We start from the raw sequence: 20,938 nt of genomic DNA on the forward strand, positions 1-20,938 counted from the left end.
AGCCTCACTATGACCAACTCCCAGGGCAGGATGAGGCCTTGGTGATGCAGCTTGGGGAAGGGTCTGCAAACCCCCAATCCCAACCTGCTTCCTAAATGCAAGGCTAGGTGGCAGCCAGCCTGGGGCTCTGGGAACATGTGTCAGCTGTGCAAGGCTGCTCCAGAAGGGTAATACCTCTAATTTTGAGGTGGACGTGGTGGGAGCATTGTGGGGGAGGACAGAGCAAAGGCAGCAGTCCCTGGGCAGGACTCTGTACGATTTTACATTTGCATCCCACTAGGCCGGGGTGCAGGCCAGCACAGGCAGGCAGCAGAAAAAACAACAGACCCACAGCTGAAACACAAAGAGTAAAGTTATTTTCATTACAGAATCACAGAATAGTCTAGTTTGGAAGAGACCTCCAAGATCACCTAGTCCAACCTCTGACCTAACACTAACCAGTCCTGCACTAAACCATACCACCAAGCTCTACATCTAAACGTCTTTTCAAGACCTCCAGGGATGGTGACTTAACCACTTCCCTGGGCAGCCCGTTCCAATGCCTAACAACCCTTTTGGTAAAGAAGTTTTCCCTAATATCCAACCTAAACCTCCCCTGGCACAACTTCAGCCCATTCCCTCTCATCCTATCATTGGTGTGTGTATATTTGCTGCCATACTTCTGATGCAGCAACTGTTGATAAAATCACAGAATCCTGGAGCGGTTTGGGCTGGCAGGGCCCTCAGAGCCCCCCCAGTGCCACCCCCTGCAAGGTCTTAACACCCTTTGGTACATGTGTGTGATGTCGGTCTCTGACAGAAGATCTGCATCTGGTAAGGGGCCTCTCAGCCTCCAGCAGTGTCCTGGGGAGCTGTCCCTGATCGTGGGGTGGCTGCCACCACGCGGCCTGCTGCTGTGCAGGGAAAGCCCCCAAAAGCTCATGCAGCCATATTTATGGAATAAAGCGGTTGGCTTGTAGTCAGACTACAAAAAATGGGAAAGGCAAGCACAACACTCCTTGCACCCACGACTTCTTTTACTCCCTGATAAATTAGTCTTGGAAGAACCTCCTGCTATTTGCTTGTTAATCACATGATGATGAAATGGCCTCAAGTTGCACCAGGGGACGTTTAGGTTGGATATTAGGGAAAATTTGTTCACTAAAAGGTTGCGAGGCATTGGAAGAGGATGCCCAGGGAAGTGGTTGGGCCACCATCCCTGGAGGTGTTCAAAAGGCGTGTAGAGGTGGCGCTTAGGGACATGGTGTAGTGGTAGACTGCTCAGTGCTAGGTTAACAGATGGACGTGGTGGTCTTGGAGGTCTGTGCCAACCTAAGAGATTCCGTGGTCCTGTGAAATGGTTTCCAGGCTGATGAACATCAAAGCACACCACACAACCTGATTCAGGGGGGTTCAAAAGAACAGGCAGGAATCAAGGAAGTTCGTGGCCTGGTCAGGGCCTAGGCCTTTCTTTCTTGGGAGCCCAAGCCAAGCTGCTGTGGTCTTGGTCAAGGAGTTGAGTGCATCCATCGCAGTTAACTGTAGGTATTCTTGTTAGTGGTGGTTGGCAGTAATCTGTAATCAGGTAGAGAAGCTTAAGGAATAAAGCCTCGGTGTCCTCGTGTATCATGGACTCCTGTGAACCCCCAGCTGCAATTTCCATGCACCCAAGGGTGACACAGAAAAGGTGTTGGGTAGCAGTGCCTGCAGGGTGGTAGGGGACATCCCTTGGCACAGATGTCCCTCCAGACATCTTCCAGTGCTTGTTTTACCACCTCTACCAGGGTGCACTTCCCCAGTTTGGTGCCGCTCAGCCCCAGTTTGGACCTGTTTGCCCTTTGGAGGATGCAGGCCTGAGCAGCTCCAAGGGGCAGGAGAAGGACAGCAGCTCAGCTCTGTGCTGATGTCCCAGGATCCCAGGACAGGAACAGCAGGACAGACTGCCACAATGCCCAGGACATCCCAAATCAACAGCCCCAGGAGGTCATACAGCAGCCAAGAAGAGGAAGTATTGAGTGAGCATCCTCTTGTGCATCCCTCTGGAGCCCATGGTGCTGCAGGAGGTTACCAGCGTGAAGGCAGGGGAGGCAAAGGAAGGGATGGGCAGCAGCTGGGGCATACCAGGAGATGTGCTGAAGAAATCCAGATTCTGAAGGAGCAGGGGCAACAGGACAGGGGACACACAGAGAGTGTCATCTGCCTGGATGTCCAGAACAGCACCAACAGGATCCCTCACCACAATGGCTTAGAAAGGTAAGGCTGGGATAAGAGAGAGGGTCCTAACATGGAAAAGCAGTTACTGAAAAGGGAGAAAGAACAAATGGTGAATTGTCGCTGTGGAGGGAAGCCTCCGGGGAACACCCCCTGAACGCTCAAGAGAAGATGGGAGCTGTGGTGGTGGCACTGACTGGTAGTAAGGGGCTGCAAACACCGCGCACGGCTGTCACAGGATGGAAGGAGACCGGCTGCTGAAAGGGCAGACTGCTCTGCAAAGTGATGCACACCCAAAAAGCAGGCTCAGCCTCATGCTTCCAGGGATGAATATGACGCCAGCTCCCCAGGCGAGACCTTGGGGTTGTAACAAGCAGGTCCACAATGGCAAAGATATTCGAGACAGGGAACTGGGAAGAAATGTGTCTGCGGGACAGGGGAAAATGTGCACGTGGCAAGGGTTTGCTGGGCCAGGAGCACGCTTGCTGGAAGCATCCTGCTTTGTGAAGCCTGGAGCAGACGGAGCTTTCTCCCACCTGAGTGTGGGAGCAGAAAGGAGCCACCAGCACAAGGAGCTCCTGCCCCTGCAGCACCCCCACCACCAGCAGGAGCACTGATTCCCACTCTGGGCACTCACATCTTCAACACGCGCTGCTATATTGGCTGTGTCCTCTGCTGGGGTCTGCTGCCCTCAGACTTTGTTTATGCAACTTCTATTATGTTATTTCTATGCAAAAACCCGCTGGGCCCCAGCACCGCTGCTTACTCCTTGGGATCAGACACGTGGGTTTCATCCGGACTGCAGCCCACGGCTCCTTCAGAACAGCAAGCAATAAAACACACACCACACTTTGCTCCATTGCTGAGGGCATCCAGATGCTTTTTAAAGCCATAATTTCACCTGTCTTGTCTGTCTTTCTTTCTTTCTTTCTTTCTTTCTTTCTTTCTTTCTTTCTTTCTTTCTTTCTTTTTCCCCCTTTTTTTTTAAGTGTATTAAAAGAGCCTCAATTAGATGACAAAACTGCAGGATATGCCAGTGGGCAGGGTTCGGTCTTGATGCTCCCCCAGCTCTCTCCTGTGGCTTTGCAGCCCCATACCCAAAATCTGGCCCTGGTGCTGCAGAGGTCACCTAGCACTGCAGGAAACAAACATGCACACATCGCTGTGAGTTTTGTCTTAAAAAGACATCATCCTTCCAGCTCCCAAGGAAAACAGGAATAGAAAAAAGAAAGAGATGAACAGAAGGGGAGGGAAAGGAAAACCACTACAAGCTGCAGCTCAGCTGGCTCAAATTGAAACTGGGGCCCTTAATCCACAAAGAAACATCTATACGCAAATCCCCCTGCTGCTGTTTTTGCCTTCCTAAAACTAGTGTTAGCCCTAGAGTTGGCAGAGCCATTAGTCATTAAATAAGCAACCGGCTGCTGTGGCCACAGGGGTGTTTCAAGCAGCCTTCTGGCAGGGTGCTGCAGACCAGCAGGGACACGGTGGGGTGGCAGTGAATGGGGACAGGGATTGGGACACCCTTGGGCACCCATGCTCCAGCACAGCCTCCGTTACCATTGCCAGGCTGCTGCTCACAAGTCAAAGTGGTGAGCAGGTGAATTTGTTCCCCAGTAGTATTTCTGGAGCAGAAGAGAAAAATATCAGTCTTATAAATAAACCCAATAAATGCTCCGAGTTGTGCAAAGACATCAAAGGTGCTCCCAACAAGAAACTCACAGTGAGAGCCCCCAGCTCCCGAGTGCCCTGAAGCTCCTGGAGTTTCCAGGGCTCAGGCAGCCCCATGGATGCTCAGAAAAATCCAGGGGTGCTTGAGCAGCCCCAGGGATGCGTGGGCAGTCCTGGTGAAGCTCAGGCAGTCGTAGGGATGCTCCAGAATGCTCCAGCAGCCCCCAGACGATGCTTGGACACAGGCTGCTTGGTGATGCTCAGGCAAATCCAGTGATGCTCAGGCAGCCTCTGGGATGCTCAGGAGCTCTGAGTGTTTGGGCAGCCGGAGAGAAGTGGGCACAGGCACGAGGGGAGCGCCCTGCTGCGGTACCATGCATGCAGACAGCACAGCTGGTGTTGCCTCTGCACGTCCTCCCAGGCTGTGCTCTCCAGCAGTTTCTGCGTTCTCCACCCTTCCACGGTGACGAAATCCACATTGCAGGGCAGCAGGGCTGTCCCCAGGCCAGGCAGACCCTCGGGGACATGCGGCCACCCTGCAGCTGCAGCACTGCCCTGGTCGCTCCCATTGCTGCGAAAAGGAGCTGCCAGAGCCCCAAAACTGCAACTGCTGAGTTTGGGGCTTCTCCTGGGGGGGAGACAGCCCCTAAGGGAGCCTGGTGCTGCCCCCTGGTGAGATTTGGGATTAGGGGAGGTGAGGTTTGGGATTAGGGGAGGTGAGGTTTGGGATTAGGGAGGTGAGATTTGGGATTTGGGGAGCCATGCCAGCAGGGACTACAGGAATAAAAGTACAAACGGGTGCAAAACCAGATGGCACAGCATGAAACAAGCTGTGGTCCACACAGGGGAGCAGCAGGACCTGGCCCCAGCCAGTGCTCCACTGCCCTATAAACTCGGGGTCCCCAGCCCCCTGCAAGCCCCAGCCCCCTGCAAGCCCCGGCCCCCTACAAGCCCCAGACCCTGCTCCTTGCAAAACAGAATGGGCAAATTGGGAGCAAGCCCCCATCACCCAGTAACTCCCCTGTCACCCACCACGCTGGCACCCTCAGGCTGCCCTGGCTGTGCCCCAGACCCCCGGGTGATCTGGGCACATGAGGGGTGCCAGGACCCCATACATAGCTGGGCTGCCGTGCGTGGGTACAACAGGCTCCCAGCAAGGAGTGGGGACCCTTCTACCTCGTGCCCACAGCCAAGGCTGCCTCTCCTCGCTGTCTGGGAGGCAGCAGGTCCCTCAAGCACAGCCACTCCGGTGGTTTCACGGCTTCAGACACGTTTATTGAGGCCCTCAGCCCTGCCCTGCTGCTTTGCACACCCTGCCAGCCCCGGAGTTGGAGGCAGAGGATGCCCCGGCACCTCCTTCGTGGGCTCCCCCATCAATGCGCTGCTCCTGGGCACAGCCAAGGAAGGTGTCACACCTCCGTGTCCCCTCTCTGTATCCCTCACACCCTGGGCTTGCAGCAGGATCTGGTGGCTGAGTTATTGCCACGGGGCTCCCCACACCCTGCAGGGCGCAGTGGCACCTTGTGGGACCCGGTGTCACCCGGCAGCGGGTGGCTCAGGGGGTGAGGGGCGAGGGCAGGCTCCTTCTCCTCGCACAGCCCTGCCTCTCCAGCCAGGTTTGGGTTTTTCTGGGGGACACGGTGGCCTCGGGACTCCTTCCAGCACCGCTTCCATGTCGTGTGCTTAATTCCAGCCGCCGCTTTGTCATCCCATGGCATCGCCTCCCTGCTCGCAAGCTCCTGTCCGCGTCACTCTGAGGACAGAGGTGACCACAGTCCACCTGGAGGCACCCCCGGCATCCTCACGGCCGGTGCCCCCCGTGGATGCGCTAAGGGGGATGCTCACCCCCGGCGATGCTCAGCAGCTCCTCCAGCTCCTGCTGCAGCCGCAGCCCCAGCAGCTCCCGCAGCAGCTCCCGGCGCCGGCTGCGGGGGGCGACCCCCATGCGCCGCAGGGTCCCCTCGGTCATTTGCAGCAGGGCCCGGCCGCTGACCCCGTGCTCGGCCGCCAGCTGCACCAGGTCCCCGTCCCCGCACCGCGCATCCAGCCAGGCGCACACCTCCGGCACCGACCACTGTGCTGGGGGCCCCTCCGAGACCTGCACCGGGAAGAGAGGGGTGAGATGGGGTGCCCCCTCGCACCCCCAGCCCGTCCCTCCAGCCCCGTGGGGGATACGGGGTCAGGCTGGCTGCTCCATGCCCAAATTCCACCCCTCCCCAAAATGGGACCCTTCTGCCATCCCCGTGCCCATGCTGGTGCCGGTGCTCACATCCCCTTGGGGTCTCCCGTTCGCCCCCGGGGACATTCTCCCAGCCCCCAGCCCCTGCCCTCACTCACCTCGGCCAGCGAACATCCCTCTGACAGAGCCTCAGCACCATCCTGCACCTCGGCACCATCCTGCGCCTCGGTGTCCATGTGGGGGTCCGGCAGGGCGCGGGGACAGCTGGGGCTCCCTACAGAGGGGGCTGCAAAAGCTGGGGTGAGCACAGCCCCCTGAACGCCTATTCCACACCATCCCCTGGGGTGTGGTGGCTGCCCTCCGCCAGTGCAGCCCCCTCCTGCCCACCCAATTCCCGTCCCCCCAGTTGGAACTGGGACAAGGCCCCAGCACCCATCCTGCCGCGTGGGCGCACGGAGCCGGGCACACCCAGGAAGCGAGACCAGCCCCAGCTCCCCACCACCTCCGCAAGCCCCGGGGGGCTCCGGCGTGCCCTGGCACCCCCAAGCCAGCCCGGACCCGTTCCCCAGCCCAACGTCCTCCTCCCCACCACCCTGCAGCTCACAGCTCTGCCCTGGGTCGAGCAGGAACCCACCGCACGGGAAGCAGGAGAGCAAAAGGAACCTTTGCCCGGGCGCTCCCTCTGCAGGCACCCCAACAGCACCCAGGGCTGCCAGGGGCGCGGCGGCTGCTCTGCGAGCTCCAATCGTGCTCCCCCTTCCTCTTTGCCCTACCCCAGCCCTGGCCTCACCCTCCCCACACAGCTCCAGGGGTTGGGGAGACCCCGGCCAGAGCCAGACACGAGGTTTTTCCAGGGGTTGGAGGAGGGCAGAGCGGGGCAGCATCCTTACCACAACCAGGTGCAGGAGCTCTGCAAAGGCTCCCCCCTCTCCCGTCCCCGTTAGGTGCAGAAGGGGCCCATCGCAGCCCGTCCCACGGGGTAAAAGCCCCCACGCAGATCGACGCGGGGCGCACCGCAGCAGCCTCACCTCCAGCGCGAGCGCCAGAACAGGGCGAGCCCCGAGGATGAGTCACATCCCGAAGGGCTGCAGCCCTGCCCCTACCTGCAACAGCCCCCGCTGCCCGTGCCCCCCTTCCACACAGCCCCGGGGGGGTCCTGGGGCCAGCTCAGTGCCCACGCAGGCAGCTCCAGGCTTCGTAGCAAAGCGAGCACCCAGACATCGCTGTCGGGTGGCAAAATATCTTTAAAGGCTGCTGAACCCAACACATCCCGCAAAGTAGGAGTGCACCAAGCTATTAAGCAACTTCCAGAGGTGGGGAGAAAAAAGAAAAAAAAAGTCTTGTGCATCCAGGTAGACGCAGAGCTGGCAGGATGTTGACGGAGCCCTGGGAACGTGCTCCTACGTGTGTGGGAACGCCGGGGATTTCAGTGGTCCGCTTCACACCGTCCTACCCCAATGGGCTGGGAGGCACGGAAAGGAGGGTGGGGATCAGTGCCTGGTCTCCTGTCGTGGTTTAACCCAGCTGGCAGCTAAACACCACGCAGCCGTTCGCTCACCCTCCCCCCTCCCTCTCTGGGACGGGGGAGAGAAATGGAAAGTGAAGCCCGTGAGTTGAGATAAAGACAGTTTAATAAGACAGGAAAATAATAATAATAATAATAATAATACAATGATGATAATAGTACTACTACTAATAATATGTACAAACGAGTGATGCACAATGCAATTGCTCACCACCCGCTGACCGATGCCCAGCTTAACCCCAAGCAGTCCGGCCCCCTCCCCCGGCTAGCCACCCCTATATATTGTTTAGCATGACGTCAGATGGTATGGAATACCCCTTTGGCTAGTTCGGGTCACCTGTCCTGGGTCTGTCCCCTCCCAGCTCTTACTGCACCCTCAGCCTGCCTGTTGGCAGGACAGAGCAAAAGTCTGAGGTGTCCTTGGCTTGGTATAAGCACTGCTCTGCAACAATTAAAACATCGGGGTGTTATCAGCACTCTTCTCATCCTAAGCCAAAACACAGCATTCCACCAGCTACTAGGAAGAAAATCAATTCTGTTCTAACTGAAACCAGGACATCTATCCACCCCTTATTCCATACCATTTATGTCATGCTCAGGTTACACTCTTTTCCATACATTCTAATTAGTCACCTATAGTAGTCATGGTAGTGGTAACATACAGTATTATATAGCAATTAACATGGTACAATTCAGTTCATGGGCTATTCTCACCCAGTATTAAATCTCCTTGAGGTACACACCGGACCTCTCCATTCTTTTGCATCACCCACCAAGTGTATCCAGGTCCCTGAGCGAAAACAATTCCACGAATGGGTTTGCCTTTTCCTGAGGCAGGAGTAGCCCAGACTGTTTTACCCAGCATATTTTTTACATGCACTACAGGAACTTTATCCCCATCTACAGTACGTAAAAGGTTTGATTGGGCAGGTCCAGCTCGGTTGGCAGATCCCCTAGTATTGACTAGCCAGGTGGCCTTTGCCAAATGCGTATCCCAGTTTTTGAATGTCCCAGCGCCCATTGCTTTCAATGTAGTCTTTAACAGTCCATTGTATCGTTCAACTTTCCCGGAGGCTGGTGCATGATAGGGGATGTGATACACCCACTCAATACCATGTTCTTTGGCCCAAGTGTCTATAAGGTTGTTTCGGAAATGAGTTCCATTGTCTGACTCTATTCTTTCTGGGGTACCATGTCGCCATAGGACTTGCTTTTCAAGGCCCAGGATAGTGTTCCGGGCGGTGGCATGAGGCACAGGGTATGTTTCCAGCCATCCGGTGGTTGCTTCAACCATTGTAAGTACGTGGCGCTTGCCATTGCGAGTTTGAGGGAGTGTGATGTAATCAATCTGCCAGGCCTCTCCATATTTATATTTCAGCCATCATCCTCCATACCAAAGAGGCTTTGACCGTTTGGCTTGCTTGATTGCAGCACATGTTTCACAGTCATGAATAACCTGTGCTATAGCGTCCATGGTCAGGTCCACCCCTCGATCACGAGCCCATCTGTATGTTGCATCTCTACCTTGATGCCCTGAGGTGTCATGGGCCCATTGGGCTACAAATAATTCACCTTTATGCTGCCAATCCAGATCCACCTGAGCTACTTCAATCTTAGCAGCCTGATCCACCTGCTGGTTGTTCTGATGTTCTTCAGTAGCCCGATTCTTGGGCACATGAGCATCTATGTGACGTACTTTCACAGCCAGGTTCTCTACCCGAGCAGCAATATCTTGCCACAATGCAGCAGCCCAGATGGGCTTGCCCCTACGCTGCCAGTTGTTTTGCTTCCATTGCTGTAACCATCCCCACAGGGCATTTGCTACCATCCATGAATCGGTGTAGAGATAGAGAACTGGCCATTTTTCTCGTTCAGCAATGTCTAAAGCCAGCTGAATGGCCTTCACTTCTGCAAACTGACTCGATTCACCTTCTCCCTCAGCAGCTTCTGCAACTCGTCGTGTAGGACTCCATACAGCAGCCTTCCATCTTCGATGCTTCCCCACAATACGACAGGACCCATCAGTGAACAGGGCATATTTCTTTTCATTTTCTGGTAACTGGTTGTACAGTGGGGCTTCTTCAGCACGACCCACCTCCTCCTCTGATGATATCCCAAAGTATTTGCCTTCTGGCCAGTCCATAATCACTTCCAATATTCCTGGGCGACTGGGGTTTCCTATTCGAGCCCGCTGAGTAATTAGTGCAATCCACTTGCTCCATGTAGCATCAGTTGCATGATGTGTAGAAGGGACCGTTCCCTTGAACATCCAGCCTAGTACTGGCAATCGGGGTGCTAGGAGGAGCTGCGCTTCAGTACCGACCACCTCTGAAGCAGATCGAACTCCTTCATATGCTGCCAGTATCTCCTTTTCAGTTGGAGTATAGCGGGCCTCAGACCCTCTGTATCCCCGGCTCCAAAACCCCAGGGGCCGACCTCGAGTTTCCCCAGGTTCTTGCTGCCAGAGGCTCCAGGTGGGGCCGTTCCCCCCGGCTGCAGTGTAGAGCACATTCTTTACATCTGGTCCTGTTCGAACTGGCCCAAGGGCTACTGCATGGACTATTTCCTGCTTAATTTGTTCAAAGGCTTGTCGTTGTTCAGGGCCCCATTCAAATTCATTCTTCTTACGGGTTACTTGGTAGAGCGGGTTTACAATCAGACTGTAATTTGGGATGTGCATTCTCCAAAACCCCACAACACCTAGGAAAGTCTGTGTTTCTTTTTTGTTAGTTGGTGGAGACATAGCTGTTATTTTGTTGATCACATCCATTGGGATTTGATGACGTCCATCTTGCCATTTTATTCCTAAAAACTGGATCTCTCGTGCAGGTCCTTTGACTTTATTTTGTTTTATGGCAAAACCGGCTTTCAGAAGGATTTGGACTATTTTCTTCCCTTTCTCAAAAACTTCCTCTGCTGTGTCACCCCACACAATAATGCCATCGATGTACTGCAGGTGTTCAGGAGCTTCCCCCTGCTCTAGCGCAGACTGGATCAGTCCATGGCAAATGGTAGGGCTGTGTTTCCACCCCTGGGGCAGTCGATTCCAAGTATATTGGAATCCCCTCCAACTGAAAGCAAACTGTTGCCTGCACTCTGCTGCTAGAGGGATGGAGAAAAATGCATTAGCGATATCAATTGTGGCGTACCACTTGGCTGCCTTCGATTCAAGTTCGTACTGAAGTTCCAGCATGTCCGGCACTGCAGCACTCAGTGGTGGCGTCACTTCGTTCAGGCCACGATAGTCCACTGTTAGTCTCCACTCGCCATTAGACTTTCGCACTGGCCATATGGGACTATTGAAAGGTGAATGAGTCTTGCTGATCACTCCTTGGCTCTCCAATTGACGAATTAGCTTATGGATGGGAATCAGGGAGTCCCGGTTAGTGTGATATTGCCGCCGGTGCACAGTTGTGGTAGCGATTGGCACTTGCTGTTCTTCGACCCTCAGCAACCCCACAACAGAGGGGTCCTCTGAGAGACCAGGCAAGGTAGATAATTGTTTAATGCCCTCTGTCTCTAAGGCAGCTATACCAAAAGCCCACTGGAACCCTTTTGGGTCCTTGCAATATCCTCTTCTGAGATAGTCTATGCCAAGGATACATGGAGCATCCGGGCCAGTCACAATACGGTGCTTTTCCCACTCATTCCCAGTCAGACTCACTTCAGCCTCCAATACAGTCAACTGCTGAGATCCCCCTGTCACTCCACAAATATAGATGGGCTCTGGTCCTTTATAGCTTGATGGCATTATAGTGCATTGTGCACTGGTGTCTACTAAAGCCTTATACTTCTGTGTGTCTGATGTGCCAGGCCATCGAATCCACACAGTCCAATAAACTCGATTATCCCTTTCCTCCCCCTGGCTGGAGGCAGGGCCTCCCTAATCCTGGTCGGAATCTTCTTCGTTTCTGTGTTTGAAGGACTGTCTGCTGGAAGTTGGAGCAGCAAACTTTTCAGAGAACCCCTTTTTCCTGATTGTTTTCTTTTGCAACTCACGTACCCGTGCCTCTAGGGTCGCGGTAGATTTTCCATCCCATTTTCTCATGTCCTCTCCATGGTCTCGTAAGTAAAACCACAGGGTGGCACGGGGTGAGTACCCACCAGATCGTCTTCCTTGTGTGGATGAACGACTACCCCTGATAGCTGAGACACTGCTCTGTACAGGTACGGAGGAGAATAATCTCTCTTCAAGTTGGTGAACCTTTTCAGAAAGTTTCTCCACAGTGTTCTCTTTTGGTCGGTGGACACTGGTTGGTTCAGGTGGGGATGAAGATAGATTCTCTTTAAGTTGGTGGAACTCTTCAGAAAGTTTCTCCACAGCTGAGACGCAGGCCTGTAAGGAAGAGGAGAGACTTTCTTCGTACTGCCGGAGTTGTTTAGCCACTTCATCCACTGTGGGTTCCTCATCCTCTTTCCAGGCCATTATTGCCAATGAGCTGGCATATGATGATGGTGCACTCCGTACAAACTTCCGCCACATGGGTCGCGTACACCTGACTTCATCTGGATCTTTGGATGTTTGTCTGAGGTCTGGATCCTCATAAATCACTTCCTGTATGGCTAATTCCCTCAGGTACTGGATTCCCTTCTCCATAGTGGTCCACTTGCCTGGTAGACATAAAAGTTCTTCCTTGAAGGGATACCTTTCCCTCACAGCTGAGAGGAGACGCCTCCAGAGGCTGTGAGATTGTGCTCCATCTGCAATTGCTTTGTCAATGCCTGCGTCTCTAGCAAGGGATCCCAGTCGCCTGGCTTCCCTGCCGTCTAATTCCACACAATTGGCTCCAGTGTCCCAGCATCGGAGCAGCCAGGTGACAAGCTGCTCACCTATACAGCAACCAAAATCTTTTCGCACATCTCGTAACTCACGCTCGTTTAGGCTTCGGGTAGTTACTGTTGATTTTTCGGCATCCTCATCTTCCTCCTCCTGAACCCTTGATGGCCCAGCGTCGTCGTCGTCTCCGTCGTCTCTATACCTAGATTTGGCAGAAGATTCTCTGCGTTCTAAACGACCTGAATCTCTATACCATTTTTTCACCTTCTCTACAGGGGCAGCTTGCACTGCTACTGCTCGTTTCTCTGACCTTGTTACAGGGTCTGCCACAGAGGTTGGAATACCCTCTGCAGGGTCAACTTGCACTGCTACAGCTCGTTTCTCTGACCCAGCTACAGGAGCTGGAGCGGCTGCAGGAGCTGGAGCAGCTGCAGAAACCGGAGCTGGAGCAGCTGCAGGAGCTGGAACTGGTGCAGCTGCAGGAGCTTGAACTGGAGCAGCTGCAGAAACCGGAGCTGGAGCAGCTGCAGGAGCTGGAACTGGTGCAGCTGCAGGAGCTTGAACTGGAGCAGCTGCAGGAACTGGAGCTGGAGCGGCTGCAGGAGCTGGAGCTGGAGCGGCTGCAGGAGCTGGAGCTGGAGCGGCTGCAGGAACCGGAGCTGGAGCGGCTGCAGGAACCGGAGCTGGAGCGGCTGCAGGAGCTGGAACTGGAGCAGCTGCAGGAGCTGGGACTGGAGCAGCTGCAGGAACCAGAGCTGGAGTGGCTGCAGGAACCGGAGCTGGAGCGGCTGCAGGAGCTGGGACTGGAGCGGCTTCAGGAGCTGGGACTGGAGCGGCTGCAGGAACTGGGACTGGAGCGGCTGCAGGAGCTGGGACTGGAGCGGCTGCAGGAACTGTGACTGGAGTGGCTGCAGGAGTTGGGACTGGAGCAGCTTCAGGAGCTGGGACTGGAGCGGCTTCAGGAGCTGGGACTGGAGCGGCTGCAGGAACTGGGACTGGAGCGGCTTCAGAAACTGGAACTGGAGTGGCTGCAGGAGCTGGGATTGGAGCATCTGCAGAAGCTGGGACTGGAGCGGCTGCAGAGTCCACCGTAGGGGTCACAGTGACCGTTGGATCTGTCACGGGACTTGGAGTGGCCGCAGGGTCTGTCACTAAGTTGATAGCAGTATCAATGGCAGCTCGATAGGCATGAGCCAGGCCCCAGCATGTTACAATGATTTGTGTTACTTTGGAACTTCCCGAATCGCGACACCTTTTTTTCAAGCATTCTGCCAGGTTTTGAGGATTTTGCACTTGTTCAGGGGTGAATTTCCAAAACACTGGGGGTGCCAACTGGTCTAGATGCCTGCCCATATCCTCCCATACTCCCTGCCACCCACAACTATACTGCCTCCGGGCAGATCTCCGGATGAGCTTCCTAAGTAGTTGTTTAACTTTAAGCAGAATCTGAAGCGCATTCAAGAGGCAGAACAACAGGACTATGCTGGTCTGAGTATCCCAAGGATATTCAATATCTTGGAGAGTTATTGTAATAAACTCGGAGGATAAGAGGGTGGTGAAGGAGGAAGGGAGAGTGATCAAGGAGGATACAGGGGTGGTGAAGGAGAAAGGGAGAGTGATCAAGTAAGAAAAATTATCTTCCCCTTTCCCCTCCACAGATTGACTCCCTAATGAAAAAAGGCAACAGATATAATTGCTAATAGTTTCCAAAATACAGTTTCCAAAGTATAGAATCGAAGATGTTACTGAGTACAAATACCAGGTTAGAGTCATGGCCAGATATTTCATCATCTCATAAGCCACTGATACAACACACAGTACCATAACGGTCTGAAACCAGGGCCCGGAGAGGATAAACAACATGACAGAGAGCACATACGGAAAATAACGTGCTATAATACTCAATTTGGAAAACAGGCGCAGCACAGTTGAGATTAAAGCAATCAGCATTATGACAAGTGACTATTAAGCAGGTCTAATACTTATACCAACTTTAGTTTAACACACTCTGGTCAGATATGCCGTTATCTCAACCTTTCGGGCCCCACGTTGGGCGCCAAAAAGACTGTCGTGGTTTAACCCGGCTGGCAGCTAAACACCACGCAGCCGTTCGCTCACCCTCCCCCCTCCCTCTCTGGGACGGGGGAGAGAAATGGAAAGTGAAGCCCGTGAGTTGAGATAAAGACAGTTTAATAAGACGGGAAAATAATAATAATAATAATAATAATAATAATAATAATAATAATAATAATAATAATAATAATAATAATAATAATAATAATACAATGATGATAATAGTACTACTACTAATAATATGTACAAACAAGTGATGCACAATGCAATTGCTCACCACCCGCTGACCGATGCCCAGCTTAACCCCAAGCAGTCCGGCCCCCTCCCCCCGGCTAGCCACCCCTATATATTGTTTAGCATGACGTCAGATGGTATGGAATACCCCTTTGGCTAGTTCGGGTCACCTGTCCTGGGTCTGTCCCCTCCCAGCTCTTACTGCACCCCCAGCCTGCCTGTTGGCAGGACAGAGCAAAAGTCTGAGGTGTCCTTGGCTTGGTATAAGCACTGCTCTGCAACAATTAAAACATCGGGGTGTTATTAGCACTCTTCTCATCCTAAGCCAAAACACAGCATTCCACCAGCTACTAGGAAGAAAATTAATTCTGTTCTAACTGAAACCAGGACACCATGGCATCTAACCATGTATTGTCACAATATAGCACAATCACTGGAACATCTCAAAACAGAAAGGACCCAAATCTCTCTACTTTAGTTCTACATGGAAACAAAATATTTTCAAAAGATGAATGGAGTTGGAACGGTTCTCTAAGAATGGCTGAACTTTAAGCCACATCTGGCCAGACAATACAAATTGGTTGCCGAATAACTAATGGATCCACTTATAATTGGCCGACTGAAATACCAAAATAACTGAACCAAATTTTGATTGCTGGTAATTTCACCAAACTTACAATTGTGTACTGTCTTTGGGGTTACAGAGGCACAGAATTACTATTTGAATTCATGGTTAATACAGAAACATCATTGACTACAAAGGGTAAGAAGCCTCTGCCTCCGCAGATACTTGAAAACGAACAAACTCAGCCTCCCATTGGTCTAACTCCTTCCATCTTCAACACAGGTCCTTACATAATTAAAAATGCGGGGCAACAACAAATTCTCTTTAACCCTAGTTGGTCCCTAAAATGGGTAGAGCTAGCGCTGCACATTAATATTTCTGAAATCAACTCAAAATGTACCACCTTTCTGAGAACTGTCTACACCGGCTGGTTAGCATGGTTACATGGGCGTTCTCTGAAACAATCTCAGTGCGTGCCATGGGATGCAACTGGGTTATTGGGAAAAGGATTAGGTATATTAAATAGCATTGATGCTGAGGTCCTAATGAACAGAATAACTGCTACTACAGATGACCTAAGGAAACTGGAACCACCAATAAAATCATCCTTATTGGCTTTAGGAGCAAATCAATGGCTTCTACCCGATGTTTTGCCCCATTGGGAACAAATTGAGGAAAATTATCATCAATTAATTGTAAATGCCCTTGGAAAAACCCAAGGCAATACCTCCCTTGCCTTGAGCTGCATCCAAGCTCAGTTATGGATACAATCTGTAGCAGCAGCTATTAGTAGAGAGGGAGAAGGAAAAACTTTGCCCACTGAAATTCGAAAATTGATTTGGGATAATGCTTCAGAATTTGAAAAAGAGTTTCAAGCATGGTGGCAATTAGTCAACTTTACCCATTATGCCTTTATACTTACCATAAGTAATGCCACCGTATACAATGTATATCCGATCATTGCATTAGGACTCAATCATAATGGAACCATGCTCCTTAGGATAAAGCATAAAGTATGGGCCCATCAAAAGGGAGGAAAGTGGCAAACAATTGATGTAAATGCATGTATTGTGCGTGAGCAAAAAGGTTTCATCTGTGCCCAAGACATTTGTCTTGACACTGAGCAAAATATTTGCCACTTTGAGATACATCCTAATGAAACCCTTGAAACTGTACTTGTATATATTGGGAAAGGTTGTGTTTGCATGAGAACTCATTGTGATTCTATAGTCATAGATAATACAATGGTAGATACCAGTAATCACTCTAATGTTTGTGTTTGCAATTTTACCAAAATTCTAGGATGTGATTTTAAATACTCAGCTCCTGCACCTTCTTATCAACTTATTGCATCTAATTATCACAGAATTTCTCAGAATGTCTAGGTTGGAAGAGACCTCAAGATCATCGAGTCCAACCTCTGACCTAACACTAACAGTCCCCACTAAACCATATCCCTACGCTCTACATCTAAACGTCTTTTAAAGACTTCCAGGGATGGTGACTCCACCACTTCCCTAGGCAGCCTGTTCCAATGTCTAACAACCCTTTCGGTAAAGAAGTTCTTCCTAAGATCCAACCTAAAATTCTGCTTCTTATATTCTGCTTCATGAACTGCTGCCTACTCCTATTGGAATGAACCTCACCTTGGTGAAGAAATTGCTGGTACATGAGGACCTGAAGCGGCTGATGACACAAGTTAGAGAAAATGGACAAAAGACAAGAAATACATTGAGTGATGGAAAGAGTAAAGAGAGATGAGAGACACCGTTGGTGGGACATTTTGTTTGGATGGTCACCAGCTGTCACAGGAATCTTCAACAAGATGCTTCACCCTGTTATTGTTCTGTTAATACTCACTGTATTATGTTTTATGTGAGCTCCAGATGGCTCCAAAGAAACCCGCTGCTGTCCAGAGCCAATCCAGTGAGCAACGCTGTGAGAACAGATTGAGGAAAGGGGGAAAAGCAGGAAAGGGGGAAATTTGAGGAAAGGGGCAGAGGGGGACCGTGAAGCAGCGGCGGGGACAAAACATCAGGGACCGACTGCAGCCCCCATTCCCATGTCCCCTGCACCACTTGGGAGGAGAAGACAGAAGAGGGTGGGTGGGAGGAAGGTGTCCGTAGTTTCCTTTTAGTTTCTAAGCGCTGCAGTCTGCTAGGTCAATAAATTGTATTTATCTCCTTGTGCTGAGATTGTTTTGCCCGTGACAATAATTATTGACTGATCTCCCTGTCCTTATCTCAACCTTTGAGTCCTTTCCATCATATTTTTGCCCCTTTTTCCTTTGAAGAGAGGGAGTGAGAGAGCGACTGTGGTGGAGCTCAGCAGCCCTGCAGGGTAGAACCACCACACCGTGCTCCCTAGGTGCAGTGTAAAGCAGGTTTTGCATAGCTGGCTGTAGTGGGTTTATGTGGCAAGGTTTTGGTAGCAGGGAGCCATAGGGGTGGTTTCTGTGAGAAAGATCTAGAAGCTGCCCCATGTTTGGGAAGGGCCCCATTGTTTTCCAGATCCGAGCCAATAAGCGATGTTGTTTTGCGCCTCTGTGAGAGCATATTTAAGACAGGGAAAAAACGCTGCACCAGACAGCAGCCGGGAGAGTCAAGGGAATGAGAGAACAGCCTTGCACCAAGGTCAGTGTAGAAGGAGAGGGAGAGGTGCTCCAGGCGCCGGAGCAGAAGACCCCTGCGGCCTGTGGTGAGGACCATGGTGAAGCAGGATGTCCCCCTGCAGCCCATGGAGTACCACGGTGGAGCAGGGTTCCACGCTGCAGCCCGTGGAGGAGACCACGGTGGAGCAGGTGGCCCTGCACCGACGGAGGCTGCCGCCTGTGGAAGACCCCTGCCGCAGCAGATTCTGGGCCGGACCTGTAGCCCGTGGAGAGGAGCCCACGCAGGAGCAGGTGATCTGGCAGGAGCTGCTGCCCGTAGGGGAGCCAGGTTGGAGCAGTTTTCTCCTGAGGGATGGACCCCGTGGTACGGACCCATATCTGGAGCAGTTCTGGAAGAGCTGCTGCCTGTGGGAAGCCCACGCCGGATCAGTTCATCAAGGACTCCATCCCATGGGTGGGACCCCACAGCACAGGGGACGAGAGTGACCGAGAAGGAGCGGCAGAGAAGTGCTGTAGACTGACCATAACTCCCATTCCCCCGTTCCCCTGCGCCGCTCGGGGGGAGGAGATGGAAGAGGGTGGATGGGGGGAAGGTGCTTTTGGTTTTTTTTTTCCCTTTGTTTTCTCACTTCTCTCGCTTGTTAGTTGTAGGCAATAAATCTTACTATCTCCTTATGCCGAGTCTGTTTTGCCCGTTACAATAATTATTGCGTGATTTTCTCGTCCTTATCTCAATCCTTGAGCCCTTTTCACATATTTTCTCCCCATTCCTCTTTGAGGAGGGGGAGTGAGAGAGCGGCTCTGGTGGAGCTCGGCTGCCCACTCGAGCAGAACCACGACACTGGCCTCGTACAGACAGCCCCAAGAGCTGCTGCACAAGCAGTTTCCTCTTTAGTCCATTCAAAAAGGCTTGTTGATGCTCAGGGCTGCACACTCATCACAGTCCCTCTTGCGAGTCTCTTAACATAGAGTCACAAACTGACTGAGCATGCATTCTCCAGAATCCCACAAGGCCTAGGAAAGCTTGTGTTTCTCTCTTGTTAGTTGGTGGGGACATAGCAGTTATCTAATTGATCACATCCACCCTGCCATTTTACTCACAAGAACTGGATCTCGTGTGTGAGTCCTTTGAATTTGCTTTGCTTTATAGCAGAACCAGTTTACAGAAGAATTTGGATTATTTTCCTCCCTTTCTCAAACACTTCCTCTGCTGTGTTACCCCACACAGTGGTGGCATTCAGGTATGGCAGGTGCCCAGGAGCTTCCCCCAGTTCCAGTGCAATGGATCAGTCCCAGGCAAACAGTGGGGCTGCGTTTCCACCCCTGGGGCAGTCGATTCCAGGTGGACTGGACGCCCCTGCAAGGGAAAGCAAACAGGGGCCTGCATGCCATTAGTCCACTGTCTTCATAATTCTGGAGTTAGCCGGACACTAAACACTGTTGGTCCCATCCCATCAATCCAGTTCATCACTGCCAGCATGCTGGCACACGACGGTGGTGCTCTGTATAAACTTCCACCATGTGGAACAAATTTCATCTGGATCTTTGGGTGCCTGGTCATCGTCCACATCACCATAAACCGTCTCGAGCACAGCTGCTTCCCTCAAGTACTGGAGACCTTTCTCCATGGTGGTCGACTTGCCTGGCTGACGTACAGTACCTTCCTTGAGGGGATGGATACCTTTCCTTCACACCTGACGTGGGACATCTCCAGATGCTGAGGTCTTGTGCCCTTTCCCAATCACTTTGCAAGGACCCTTTTCCTAGAAAGGGATTGCAGCTGCTTGGCTTCCTTGCCTTCTGATTCCTAGCTACCAGCCCCAGTATCCCAGCATCAGAGCAGCCAGGTGAGAATGTGCTCACGTAGGTGACAGCTGAAATCCTTTTGCTACCTCGCACCTCTCTCAGGGATAGGGTTCATGTGGATTTTGACTCTGCTACGATTTCTGTCTCTTCTCACTCCCATTTCTGTGATGGCTCTGCTTTAGAGCTGCCTGCTTCTTCCACTTCCCCTTGCCTTCCTTGGAGGAGTGCCTGGGGATGTGGCTACCCCAGCAGCCTGACTCAGCCCCAGCATAGCCAGCAACTGGCAAGTTTCACTTTCTGGCACTGCCTGAAAGATAACAGCCTGACTTCCAGGAAAGCAAAAAATATCTCTCTGCCATGCAACCAATAAACTGTGGCCAGTGCAGGGGCTTGGGGCTCTATAAAGAGTGGGGTCAGGGGTGGGCTGAGGCTGTGCAGGGGCTGCGCTGAGATGGTGCGGGAGCTGGGCTGAGACGCTACTGGAGCTGCAGAGCACCAGGGAGGGCAGGTAGGTCTCTGCCAACATGCACTGGGCAGGGAAGGGACTACATGCGGAGACCCCTTGGCCTCCTGCTTGCTGTTTCACCCATCTCCTACTGGGCTGTGAGATGCCAGGAGGGCAGCAGGACTTTTCACTCAGGGGAAATGGGCTCTGCTCGGGGGTAGGGGGCGGAGAAGCCGTACAGCTGACCCCAAGGAACCAAAGGGATGTCCCATCCCAGAGGGCGTCCTGCTCAGCAATAAAATCTAGGCGAGTTGGCTGAGGTGGGGGGTGGCCGCTGTAAAGGGAGGGTTAGGCTTCAGTCAGTGGTCGGTGACCAGTTGCACTGTGTATCACTTGCTTTGGATATTTGTTGGTTTATTATTATCACCATCATCATCATTATCCCTTCCTTTCCTGTCCTATTAAACTGTCTTCTTCTCAACACGCAGGTTTTTAGCATTTCATAGTATCCTAAGATGGTTTGGATTGGAAGGGACTGTGGTGGTATTGTTCTGCTGGGCAGCTGAGCTCCACCACAACTGCTCTCTCTCTCCCCGTCCTCATAGGAAAAGTGGAAGAAAATGCAATGAAAAGGGCTCACGGGTTGAGATAAGGACAGGGAGATCACTCAACAAGTGCACTTAGATGAGCTTCTAAGAGGATCTGGATATTTTTTTTCCCTTTAACTTTTTTTTCTTCAGTTCCCTCCCCCAACCTGCTGTGGGGGTGGGGGGAGCCAGTGAACGGCTGTGTGGTGCTTTGCTGCCTGCCTGGTTAAACCACAACATACTCCAACACCACCCCAGTGAGCTTCATGCTCCTC

The sequence above is a fragment of the Aythya fuligula genome, chromosome 3, assembly GCF_009819795.1.
Source record: "Aythya fuligula isolate bAytFul2 chromosome 3, bAytFul2.pri, whole genome shotgun sequence".
NCBI classification, from domain to species: Eukaryota; Metazoa; Chordata; class Aves; order Anseriformes; family Anatidae; genus Aythya; species Aythya fuligula.